Raw genomic sequence first — 14,164 nt, 5'->3', positions numbered from 1 at the left:
TGAGAAGTAGCGGCACCCGGTCACGAAGACTGACTTTGGCAGGGGGAGAAGTATGCAGACCACAAGCCCCTCAGAATCCGCATCCAGTGAGGTCGGTATCATTGGACCTTCAACGGCTGTCAGACAGTGTTTGTTTATTTACGAGCTGTGATTAATATGAGGCTAGATTGAGTGCTACTGTAATTTAAAATGCTTGGCGATTTGACACTTTTGGTTTATTACATATGTTCAAAGACGGTAATAACCATGGAATGCCCACAAACATTAACAATGGGAGAAAATAATTCAACTGCTATGAAATTAGTAAATATAGGTATCATGGACAGTGTATAACATATTGTCATTTCAATAATAGGTGTTATTCGCTAAACTAGAGAGTAAATTTTCCAACTAACGAAATCGAGACACAGCAACCTGTAACTCGCTGGTGACAGATGGTTCGGTGCACACTGTTAAATGCACATTTTTAAACATGGGGCTCTGTAGCGGACGACCCTCATATGTTACCACGTTGACACATCGGTACCTTTAATCAGATGTGCCCGTGAGTCGACGGAAACATGGGGTCTGGATGGATGAATCACGTTTCTTTTTGACATCAGGTCGATGATCTTGCGTGCATAACATAGCTATCGCAAAATTACCAGAAGACAGTTTGTTAAATTCGGCAGTGGAAGGAACCAGACGCATACAGTGAGAAGCAAATCATGTACAGTGTTTTACAAAATTAAAACGGTTAACTTGAAAAATTAAAAATAATAAACGCCGCCGAGGAAAAGAATTATTTTCTTTTACGTCTATAATGTAAATATTAAATTAGATACAACTCCTTTGTTGAATTCAACTGCTCGTAACAACTTCAAGATAACCTCCGGATACGGCCTGCCAAAATGCAGAGGGCTGTCTCAAACCGGTTGATTACGATACATGGGGAATCGCAATTTCCAGTAACAGTAAGAAAGAGTTACTACACAGGTACCTATGTGCATTACACGCTACAGGAAGTGGATCACTTTCTTGAGTAGTATGATCTCAAAACCAAGTAACGAAACGTAAAGAAATCCTAAGTCAGGCGCCCCACTGAATAAATTGTTACTCTTAACTATAATTAAGTAATAAAATCTCACCAATGCTTCGCCAAATGTCAGGCATTAAAAGATCAAAATAACTTTGCCACAATATGATTTCAAATGCGCCTTACTTGACATGAATTAAAGTTTAGCCACAATCTCTCTCTCTCTCTCTCTCTCTCTCTCTCTCTTTCTTTCTCTTTAAGGGCAACAGATCACTAATCTTAACCAAGAGCAGAGATATATAACCTATTTACTTTTAAAACAATTTAAAGGAGGATCAGGTAGCAATGGAAGAGGCTTGCTCGTACATGTATACATTTTTATTTATTTTTTACAAATACTAGACCAATAAACATCAACATTAGTACACAAAATTTAACGGCACTTAACTGAAACCAAAATGCAGTAATTGGGGAACCGTCTGGCATGTAGTGTACTACAAAGCTGACAAATGTTTCTGTATCAAACTGTAACGCTCACCGTTTATCAGTTTGTGCTATCCTTCCCTCACCAATATGAAAATCGATGGGCAGGACATTAGCCCCAATTACCAGATCACTTGGGCGGCATTCGTTGCGCCTGTTGCCCATTGACTAAAACAGGTACACCTTTGAAGCACACATTGAATTACCCGGGCTGGCAAGCATAACACCTTCATGGTAATGCTCAGTTTAAATTCTAAACATAACTCGAAATCCACTTCACATGCAGATGACCCTGAGAGCATCTACTATAAATGCTGCTTCCAAACTTCCGTCCAAGATTACACTGTGCCAGTCCCCCGGCATCAACTCCACAGGCGAACAGTTAGCTTGCTGCCCCACAAGACTCCCTCGCTCTTGCTTTCGGTGGAGGTGACACGACCCTCACCGCACGACCCCGCCTGCACCTAGCAGGACGCGGGGAAGGCATTACCAACAGACAGGGCCCCGATATCTTTGAATATCAATAGCGGACCGACTCTCAAACAACTACTTTTTGAAGTCCATGATAGTAATCGAAGGCACCAAGACTGCTGTGGGCTTTGTCGACATTATTACAGACCACTTACATTCCTCCATGCTTGATGACGTCCCCGATGGCGAAAGCGCCTTTCACACGGATAACTATCCGTGCCACAAGGCCAGAAAGTTAATACAGCGATTTGAGGATCGTGTTAGTGAACTCACATTGGTATCTACCTGGGCTACCAAATTCGCCTCATATGAAGTCGATGAAATACATCTGGGAATCCCACACAACACTAGGCAGTCAATGCGTGAGCTGCGCATAGTCATCTGATGCCGCAAAACTCCGGGACTTACCAACGACTTGTCGAATGCGTGCCACTCGGAATCGCTGTTGCACTTCTTTCAAAACTTGGATCAACACACTAATAAGTAATTGGTCATAACATTTGGGCTCATCAATGTACAGGATGAGTCAAAAAGAATACCACAACTTTAAAAATGTGTATTTAATGAAATAAACATAATATAACCTTCTGTTATACATCAAAGAGTATTTAAAAAGGTTTTTTTTCACTCAATAACAAGTTCAGAGATGTTCAATATGGCCCCCTCCAGACACTCGAGCAATATCAACCCGATACTCCAACTCGTTCCACACTCTCTGTAGCATATCAGGCGTAACAGTTTGGATAGCTGCTGTTATTTCCCGTTTCGAATCATCAATGGTGGCTGGAAAAGGTGGCCGAAACACCATATCCTTAACATACCCCCATAAGAAAAAATCGCAGGGGGTAAGATCAGGGCTTCTTGGAGGCCAGTGATAAAGTGCTCTATCACGGGCTGCCTGGCGGCCGATCCATCGCCTCGGGTAGTTGACGTTCAGGTAGTTACGGACAGATAAGTGCCAATGTGGTGGCGCTCCGTCCTGCTGAAATATGAATTGTTGTGCTTCTTGTTCGAGCTGAGGGAACAGCCAATTCTCTAACATCTCCAGATACTGTAGTCCAGTTACAGTAGCACCTTCGAAGAAAAAGGGACCAAAAACTTTATTGGCTGAAATAGCACAGAAAACGTTCACCCTAGGCGAGTCACGTTCATACTGAGTTGTTTCCCACGGATTCTCAGTGCTCCATATACAGACATTGTGACGGTTGACTTTCCCGTTAGTGTGGAAAGTTGCTTTATCACTAAACACAATCTTTGAAACGAAAGATTCGTCTGTTTCCATTTGAGCAAGGATAAAATCACAGAAATCGATTCTTTTAATCTTATCAGCTGCAGACAGTGCTTGAACCAATTTCAGACGATAGGGCTTCATAACTAACCTTTTTCGTAGGACTCTCCATACAGGTGATTGTGGAATTTACAGCTCTCTGCTAGCTCTGCGAGTCGATTTTCCTGGGCTGCGAACAAATGCTTGCTGGATGCATGCTACATTTTCATCACTCGTTCTCGGCCGTCCAGAACTTTTCCCTTTGCACAAACACCCATTCTCTGTAAACTGTTTATACCAACGTTTAATACACCACCTATCAGGAGGTTTAACACCATACTTCTTTCGAAATGCACGCTGAACAACTGTCGTCGATTCACTTCTGCCGTACTCAATAACACAAAAAGCTTTCTGTTGAGCGGTCGCCATCTTAGCATCAACTGACGCTGACGCCTAGTAAACATCGCTCAAGCGAACAAATGTACAACTAAATGAAATTTTACAGCTCCCTTAATTCGCCGACAGATAGTGCTTAGCTCTGCCTTTTGTCGTTGCAGAGTTTTAAATTCCTAAAGTTGTGGTATTATTTTTGAATCACCCTGTAAATTGTTAACGAATGTTTATGTATGATTATATGATAGAACAAACACTGGTAGCAGCTACTTCTGTAAAATATTTGGGAGTATGCGTGCGGAATGATTTGAAGTGGAATGATCATATAAAAGTAATTTTTGGTAAGGCGGGTGCGAGGTTGAAATTTATTGGGAGAGTCCTTAGAAAATGTAGTCCATCAACGAAGGAGGTGGCTTACAAAACACTCGTTTGACCTATACTTCAGTATTGCTCATCAGTGTGGGATCCGTACCAGGTCGGTTTGACAGAGGGGATAGAGAAGATCCAAAGAAGAGCGGCGCGTTTCGTCACAGGGTTATTTGGTAAGCGTGATAGCGTTACGGAGATGTTTAGCAAACTCAAGTGGCAGACTCTGCAAGAGAGGCGCTCTGCATCGTGGTGTAGCTCGCTGTCCAGGTTTCGAGAGGGTGCGTTTCTGGATGAGGTATCGAATATACTGCTTCCCCTCTACTTAGACCTCCCGAGGAGATCACGAATGTAACATTAGTGAGATTCGAGCGCGCACGGTGGCTTTCCGGCAGTCGTTCTTCCCACGAACCATACGCGACTGGAACAGGAAAGGGAGGTAATGACAGTGGCACGTAAAGTGCCCTCTGCCACACACCGCTGGGTGGCTTGCGTAGTATAAATGTAGATGTAAATTTAGAACATCGCGAAATAAGTTTTTCTTGTCAATAAATAAAAGTGAACAAGACGTTCAACTGTCTAGATTCCTCGTCTAAATGACAAATAGAACTTATTTGAGTAGAGTGATTTTTCTTTATCGCAGTTTCTACGAACACGCTGTGCGGAATCGATCTCCAGCATTAAAAACAGGCTATTTCTGAAGTTAGTACTGTATGAAATTTCGGACATTGCTAATTGACTTGCCCATTCGTCGAAGTAGCTTCTCCTTTTCCCTGCAAAACACCTATCTTTGTCTTTGCTCTAATTCATTGAGGGTTACTGTTGTTACCTTTAATCTTGTAGTGAAATTTAATGGTAACGAAACATTGTAACATATGCAAACAATTACTGAAGAGCTACCTGACAAGCGGAACCTTAGTATATTGGAGACACCCAGACGGACCCAGTGTAGATTCGTGCTGCTTGATAAGGAACTTCCTTACCTGATACGACACTGGAGAACTGCAAGGTGCTCTGTATCATTTCTAAGCCGACAATTGTTATTGCTGCACCTCACACTGTTTTCCACTGCCATCGTTCAAAAATGGTTCAAATGGTTCTGAGCACTGTGGGACTTAACATCTGCGGTAATCAGTCCCCTAGAACTTCGAACTACTTAAACTTAACTAACCTAAGGACATCACACACATCCAAACCCGAGGCAGGATTCGAACCTGCGACCATAGCGGGCGTGCGGTTCCAGACTGAAGCGCCTAGAACCCTCGGCCACACCGGCCGGCGCAATAATATGCTTTAGGTGTATTTTTGTACCAGGTATCACGATGAAAATAACTGTCAATTCATTAAAAATGACACTTAATTTTTCCGTCAGCTAAAGAATATCATCGCAGAACTTCAAAATCAAGCGACATCACAGCGGAGAAAGAGAATGAGAAAATATGGCGGCTGCTATCAACACCCATCCGTCGGTAAACAGTTGTCTACCCCTGTCTTTTAACATAAGCTTTCATACGCTTGGTACGCATCAAAATTGGTATATGATAGATTTGTTTCTAGTAACGTAAATCAGCTATGCTTACCACTAAAAAAAAAATGGTTCAAATGGCTCTGAGCACTATGGGACTTAACATCTTAGGTCATCAGTCCCCTAGAACTAGGAACTACTTAAACCTAACTAACTTAAGGACATCACACACATCCATACGCGAGTCAGCCGGCCGCGGTGGTATCGCGGTTCTAGGCGCGCAGTCCGGAACCGTGCGACTACTACGGTCGCAGGTTCGAATCCTGCCTCGGGCATGGAAGTGTGTGATGTCCTTAGGTTAGTTAGGTTTAAGTAGTTCTAAGTTCTAGGGGACTGATGACCACAGCAGTTGAGTCCCATAGTGCTCAGAGCCATTTGAACCATTTGAACCATACGCAAGTCAGGATTCGAACGCGCGACCGTAGCGGTCGCGCGGTTCCGGACTGAAGCGCCTAGAACCACCCCACCAGCGCGGTCGGCTCCGTCGTCTAATAAGATATTTTCCTATAGTACATTCTTAGGTGAAGAGGTGTGGAAGAGGCTAGGGCTATGTTGAGAAAAAATACTAGGTAATCAATGCCAGTTATTTTAAAATAAAAAAAAGGGAAGTAGGTTTGCAGTAAAGTAAAATAGGCAATAAAAAGAATATTCAAGGTGGTCAGAAACATTGTGAAAAGCATGTAAGGTCTGAAAATTTTTTGATAAGAAAGAAATTCTATACGCTCCCGCCGTTTCCGAGGTAAGTATTATTGAAATTAGCGGATGAGGCCATTCGAAGGGTCTGCCAGAGACGGTGTCGCTAAACGTGTTCATCGCTTGGTTTCCCGAAACAATACTAAAGAAATTGGACATGGGGGTGCAGTAAGGATCGAACCCGAGACAAATGCTGAGCAGCCTTGTGCACTGTCATCTACGCTGTGAGAACACCTGACACTAATTGTATCTGGCAGGCTGCCTGCATTTGCGTGCCCAACGGCCTGATTGGCTAATTTCAATGCTAATTAACTCGAAAACGGCGCAGCGTAATGAATCATTTTCTAAGCAATTATTTCTCAGTACAGCCTTCCCTGCAACAGCCTTACTATCTTTTTCAGACTATTTCTGACCACCCTGTACACTTTTATACTAAAACAACACCCCTTACTCTTCGCATACGCTTCGTACCACGAAGCATTTTTTAGTAACACCACAAGAGGTTGCCGTGTTCTTATGATTGATTCACAGATTTTCTTCCGTTTTGCTGATCACGTTTTGCGAGGAAGCAGTTTCTTACCAAGAGTTCCTGTTCAGTCTTGTCCTTTTCAGCAAAATGCCAGACTCCTTCTAACGTAATGTATACACGAATAAAGGGACCCTGTCGTTTACGTTACCTGGACAGGCCACTGGGTGAGCGTGCTAGGAGGAGCGTTGTGTGGGGTGAGCAGTGCCGTAGCTCCAGTTGGTGGCCGTCGGCTGGCGCGAGGAGAGGTTCCTTCCTTGTTAACGCGTCGCGTCGCGTCGCGTCGTCGGAGCTTTCCGTGGCAGGGGGGGGCCGCGCCGGTAATTTTAGATCAAAGCTGGCCGCCGCGTCCTGCGTGAGGCGTCGGGCGTGGCCGGTGTCAACAAAAGCGCTCCCCCTCCTCCAGGAGCGTGCCGGGCCACGGCAATGAGGCCGCAGCCGTAGACGACGTCACAGAGTAACATATATCTTTGTCTGTGACGACGTGCGGCTGTCCAGCGGAGAGGAGGTGGCTGCTCACAGTGGCGCACCGGATTTCAGTCAAATTGGATGAATTTCACTTGGAGACATCCGTCCAAAATAATAAAAAAAAGTGTTCTTGTAAAGAGTTGACAAATAGTAATGACTGACATTACCAGGAAAGGAGAAAGACGTCTTTACTTAATACATTAAATTTCTTTTTACAAAAATGTTTCAATGGCTTGACCACATTTGGGTTAAGTAATTAAGGTGAGATGCCTAGATAGTTTCGGTTGTAAGCAACAACCATCTTATCATGCATAAGCTAAATGAGGGCTGAATACGTACTAGATATACTGGTGGCAATCATCATACCATAACCAACCCGAATAAGAAAAAATATGAAGCCAACAGCAATAACAAGACTGAGCTAGGCTGTACACCGTGCACTTACGAGACGCAGATTGAGCATACCTTCTGCATCAGTAAAAATCGCAACGATCATTAACCTGCAAACCTGTGAAAGCCAAGCTCAGGGAAAAAAGCAAAGGCACAAAAACTGATAGAGTTTCAACAACCTGGTTGATAAAGTAGAAGCCGTTCATGAAATATAAAATGGCCTTCGTTAGATCACGCAACTTGTCGGTAATGAAATAAAGTGCTAATATGGCCAGCCGGACAGACTTGATGATCATATTCGAAGTCAACCTGCGTCTCGTAATAGTATGGCTGAAAGCGTCCTTCGGTCTTGTTGTTGCTGTCAGCCTCAAAATTTTTCATATTCAAGTTGCTTTCTACACGAACGAATGTCACGGCGTGATGTTTACTATTTGCATATCCAGTTATCGTTAACCCGCATTTTTATTTCTTTTTTTTTTTTTTTTTTTTTGTCATCAGTCTTCTGACTGTTCTGAAGGGGCCCACCACGAATTCGTCTCCTGTGTCAACCTCTTCAGGTCAAAGTAGCACCTGCAACGTTGGTCCTCAGTTATTTGCTGGATGTATTCCAATGTCTCTCTCCTTTACCGTTTCTACCCTCTACCGCTCCCTCTAGTACGAAGGTAGTCATTCCCTGATCTACATCTACATCTACATCCATACTCCGCAAGCCAACCGACGGTGTGTGGCGGAGGGTACCTTTCGTACCTCTATCGGCTCTCCCTTCTATTCCAGTCTCGTTTTGTTCGTGGAAAGAAGGATTGTCGGTATGCTTCTGTGTGGGCTCTAATCTCTCTGATTTTATCCTCATGGTCTCTTCGCGAGATACACGTAGGAGGGAGCAATATACTGCTTGACTCTTCGGTGAAGATATGTTCTCGAAACATCAACAAAAACACGTACCGAGCTACTGAGCGTCTCTCTTGCAGAGTCTCCCACCGGAGTTTATCTATCATCTTCGTAACGCTTTCGCGGTTACTAAATGATCCTGTAACGAAGCGCACTGCTCTCCGTTGGATCTTCTCTATCTCTTGTATCAACCCTATCTGGCACAGATCCCACACTAGTGAGCAGCATTCAAGCAGTGGGCGAACAAGTGTGTTGGAACCTACTTCCTTTATTTTCAGACTGCATTTCCTTAGGATTCTTCCGATGAATCTCAATGTGGCATTTGCTTTACCGACGATTATTTTTATCTGGTAATTCCATATTAAATCATTCCTAATGCGTACTCCCAGATAATTTATGGAATTAACTGCTTTTATTTGCTGACGTGCTACATTGTAGCTAAATTATGAAGGATCTTTCGTTCTACGTATTCGCAGCTCATTACACTTGTCTATATTGAGATTCAATGTTGTCTTAACGGATGTCCTGTTATTTGTCCCTTTTTCTTGTCAGTTTCTTCCACATATTCCTTTCCTCTCTGATTCTGCACAGAACCTCCTTATTCCTTCTGTTATCAGTCCACCTAATTTTCAACATTCGTCTACAACTTCTACAGCACTACATATCAAATGCTTCGATTCTCTTCTATTCCGGTTTCTTCACAGTCCATATTTCACTCCCATACAATGTTGTGCTCCAACCGCACATTCTCAGAAATTTCATCAAAATGGCTCTGAGTACTATGGGACTTAACATCTGAGGTCACCAGTCCCCTAGACTGAGAACTACATAAACGTAATTAACCTAAGCACAGCGAACACAGGCATGCCCGAGGCAGGATTCGAACCTGCGACCGTAGCAGCAGCACGATTCCGGACTGAAGCTCCTAGAATCGCTCGGCCACAACGACAGGCAGAAATTTCATCCTCAATTTAAGACCAACGTTTTGCCATAGCATACTTCTCTTGGCCAGGAATGTTCTTTTCCCCATTGTTAGACTGCTTTTGATGTCCTCCTTGCTCCGTCCATCATTGGCTATTTTGCAGCTAGGTAGCAGAATTTCGTAACTTCATCTACTTTGTGACCATCAATCCCGATGTTAAGTTTCTCGCTGTTCTCATTTCCGCTGCTGCTCATTACTTCCGTCTTCCTTCGATTTACTCTCAATCCATTTTCTGTACTCATTAGACTGTCCATTCCATTCAGTAGATCATGTAAGTCTTTTTCACTTTCACTCAGGACAACAACGTCATCAGCGGATAGTATCATTGATATCCTTTCGCTTTGAATTTTAATTCCACTCCTGAACCTTTCTTTCACTTCCGTCATTGCTTCTCCGATGTACAGATTGCAGGGGCGAAAGATTACATCCCTGTCTTACACCCTTTTTAATCCGGGTACCTTTTCCTTGGTCTTCCACTCCTGTTATTCCCTCTTGGCTCCTGTACATGTTGTACATTACCCATCTCTCCCTACAGCTTACCTCTATTTTCCTCAGAGTTTCACACTTCTTGCACCGTTTGACATTGTCGAATTCTATTTTCAGTTCGACAAATGCTACGACCCTGCTTTTATTTTTCTTTAGTCTTGCTTCTATTATCAATCGCAACGTCAGATTGCTTCTCTGGTGCCTTTACCTTTTCTAAAGTCAAACCGATCGTCATCTAACAAATCGTCAATTTTCTTTTCCATTCTTCCGTATATTATTCTTTTCAGCAACATCGATGCATGAGCAGTCAAGCTAATTGTGCGATAATTTTCGTATCTGTCAGCTCTTGCAGTCTTCGGAACTGTGTGGACAATATTTTTTTTCCGAAAATGAGATGGTACACCGTCAGATTCGTACCTCCAACACCAATGTGAATAGTCGTTTTGTTGCCATTTCCCCTAATGATTTTAGAAATTCTGATGGTATGTTATCTATTCCTTCTGTCTTATTTGATCTGAGGTCTTCCCAAGGTCTTTTAAGTTTTAATTCTAGTACTGGGTCCCCGATCTCTACTAAATCTACTCCTGTTTCTTCTTCTACCACACGATACAAATCCTCCCCCTCATAGAGACCTTCAATGTACTCTTTCTACCCGCTCTGTGTACTGCATTTAAAAGTGGAATTCCCGTTGCACTCTCAGTGTTACCATCCTTGCTTTTAAATCCACCGAAGGCTGTTTTGACTTCTCTGTATGCTGAATCAGTCCTTGCAACAATCATTTCGGTTTCTTCACATTTTTCATTGCAGCCATTTCACTTTAGCGTCCATGCACTTCTTATTTATTTCATTTTTCAGCGACTTGTATTTCTGTATTCCTGAATTTTCATGAACTTTTTTATACTTCCTTCTTCCCTCGCCAGCCGCTGTGGCCGAGCGCTTCTAGACGCTTTAGTCCGGAACCGCGCTGCTGCTAAGGTCGTAGGTTCGAATTCTGCCTTGAGCATGGATGTGTGTGATGTCCTTAGGTTGGTTCGGGTTAAGTAGTTCTAAGTCCAGGGGACTGGTGACCTCAGATGTTATGTCCGATAGTGCTTAGAGTCATTTGACCCATTTTTTCTTTCCTCGATCAACAGAAGTATTTCTTCTGTACCCAAACTTTCTTCGCAGTTAACCTTCTTGTACCTGTGTATTCTTTCGGCCTTCTGTGAGTGCCTTTTTTAGAGATGTCCATTTCTCTTCAAACGTGCTGCCTACGGAGGTATTCCTTGCTGCAGTAGCTATAGCCTAGCCCGCCCGGTTAGCCATGCGATCTAACGCACTGCTTTCCGGGCGGGAATTCGCGCCAGTCTCCTCTGTCGAGGTCCGGTGTGCCGGCCGGTCTGTGGATGGTTTTTAAGGCGGTTTTCCATCTACCTCGGCGAATGCGGGTTGGTTCCCGTTATTCCGCCTCGGTCGGCGATTGCTGTGCAAACACTGTCTCCACGTACGCATACACCATCATTACTCTACCACGCAAATATTTGGGGTTAAACTCGTCTGCTGTGAGACGTTGCCCGGGAGGGTAGGGGGGGAGGGGGTGGCTCCACTGCGGGCCGAACCGTGGTTTCGGTCTGTGGCGGCGGTGGGGTGAGTGGACTGCTATAGCCTGTTGTGGGGTTGTGAACCACTGAGGGCTATGGCGGGGACGAAGCCTCTCCGTCGTTTCTAGGTCCCCAGTTCAGTACAATACAACCTATAGCCTTAGAGAACTTCAGGCGTATCTCTTCAGTCCTTAGTGCTTCTGTAACCAACTTCTTTGCGTACTGATTCTTCCTGCCTAGTCTCTTAAGACCCCAGCCTACTCCTCGTCACTGCTACACTGAGTCTATATCTGTTCGTGGGTACGCCTTACAATCCAGTATCTGTTTCAGAATCTCTATCTGACCATGAAGTAATCCAAGCGAAATCTTTCCGTACCTCCCACACTTTTTCAAGTACACCTCCTCACCTTGTGATTCTTCAACAGAGTATTCGCTGTTACTGGCTGAAATTTATTACCTGAAATTTATTACAGAGCTCAATTAGTCTTTCTCTTCTCTCATTCCTATTACCGAACCTATACTGTCCGGTAACCCTTTCTTCTACTCCTTCCCCTACAACTGCACTAAGGTCCACTATGTCTCTTAGATTTTCATCTCCCTTTACGTACTGAATTGTCCTTTTAATATCATCATATACTTTCTCTATCTCTTCATCTTCAGCTTACGACGTCGGCATGTATGCCTGAACTATCGTTGTTGGTATTGATTTGCTGTCGGTTCAGATGAGAACAACCCTGTAACTGAACCGTTCGGAGTAACTCACTCTTTGTGCTACCACAATATTCATAACGAATCCCTTTAAACCATTTTCTGTTGCTGTTGATATTACCCTGTACTCATCTGACCAGAAACTCTTGTCTTCTTTCCATTTCACTTCACTGATCCCCACTATATCTAGACTGAGCCTTTTCATTTTCCTTTTCAGGCTTCCAAGCTTCTGAAAAGACGCGCTCCGACTCATAGAACGTTGTCCTTATGTTGGTAACTCAATCATTTTCTCATGGTACCTCCCGCTTGGCAGTCCCCTCCCAGAGATCCGAATGGGGACTAATCCGGAATCTTTTATCAATGGCGAGATCATCACGACACTTTTCAGTTACAGGTCACATATCCTGTGGATACACGTTAACCACACATTGGCGACAAAAGACTACGCATATCACGAGCAATTCACGCCATATATCCTCTACTTGCAAGCAAGGAAATCCACCAAAAAACTAAACTTCGCATATACAAGGCCATCATACAACCCATGGTGTTGTATGGCTGCTCATCACGGGGAATTACAAGCAAGTCCAACCGCTACAAGTGCTCCACAACGGATACCTAAAACTTGTATTAAACGCACCATGGTGGACAAACACGGAACAAATCCCTGCAGAACTCGCCATGCCCACACTGGAAAAGACTTTCTGAAAAGGTAGATGGTCTCAGACCTACACGCAACCAACTCCAGGATTTAGCAACAGTTCATCCAGTTCGCTGGCACAGAGTAAGAGTACCAGTGTCGATATTAGGTCATGTATATGTTTGGGATCACTTCAGAAATCAAGAATAAGGGTAAGTGTAAGTTAGGACGTTTAAAAATAAAGAGTAAGAGATATCTCTTAAGCATACCAGGAATCAGTGCCTCAAGGACCAATGTTAGTGCCTAAAGGCCTTCAAAAGTCCAAAATGGTGCCCCATTTTATGCAAATGAATGGTGTCTCCAATAAGCAATCCTAACCCCTACACTGGAGGGACCAACCTCCAACGAAGGTAGACTCTTTACCACCACACAACACACACAAACACCCACCCACCCACCCACCCACCCACCCACACACACACACACACACACACACACACACAGACACACACACACACACACACAAGGATACACATTATGTGTTTTTAATGCAGTGGTTTCCATTGCCTTCTGCATTCTCAAGCTGTTGATCATTACTGATTCTTCCACCTTTAGGGGCAGTTTCCCACACCAAGGACAAGAGACTACCGTGAACCTCTTTCCGCTGCCCTGCCCTCTTCGCCTAGACTGTTTGCAGAATAAGGGTGACATCTTAAGCCGTAAGTCTTCGGCCACCAATGGTGATTTAAACTGTGACAGCGTTCGGACCCGCGACCGAAGACATTTTGATTACTAATCAAAGACGCTCCCCCTAGACCCACATTTATCAGATTGTACACATGTTTTTGGATGGGATCTGCTTGTAGCAAAACACAATTTTGTTTTTTTATCCCAAACATGTTTCACTGCAGCTGCAGCATCATTAGTGGACTTTTATTTTATGGCTGTTAAACATAAAGAATGTTCTTTACTGTTTGTATACATGTAAATATTAGTTTTTAAAAATCGTTGTACCAGATCGGGTTGACGGAGGAGATAGAGAAGATCCAAAGAAGAGCGACGCGTTTCGTCACAGGGTTATTTGGTAAGCGTGATAGCGTTACGGAGATGTTTAGCAAACTCAAGTGGCAGACTCTGCAAGAGAGGCGCTCTGCATCGCGGTGTAGCTTGCTCTCCAGGTTTCGAGAGGGTGCGTTTCTGGATGAGGTATAGAATATACTGCTTCCCCCTACTTATACCTCCCGTGGAGATCACGAATGTACAATTAGAGAGATTCGAGCGCG

This window comes from Schistocerca gregaria, chromosome 7 (assembly GCF_023897955.1).
Source record: "Schistocerca gregaria isolate iqSchGreg1 chromosome 7, iqSchGreg1.2, whole genome shotgun sequence".
In the NCBI taxonomy this organism is placed as follows: Eukaryota; Metazoa; Arthropoda; class Insecta; order Orthoptera; family Acrididae; genus Schistocerca; species Schistocerca gregaria.
The sequence above is the reverse complement of the archived record's forward strand: the minus strand, read 5'-3'. Positions refer to the sequence as shown.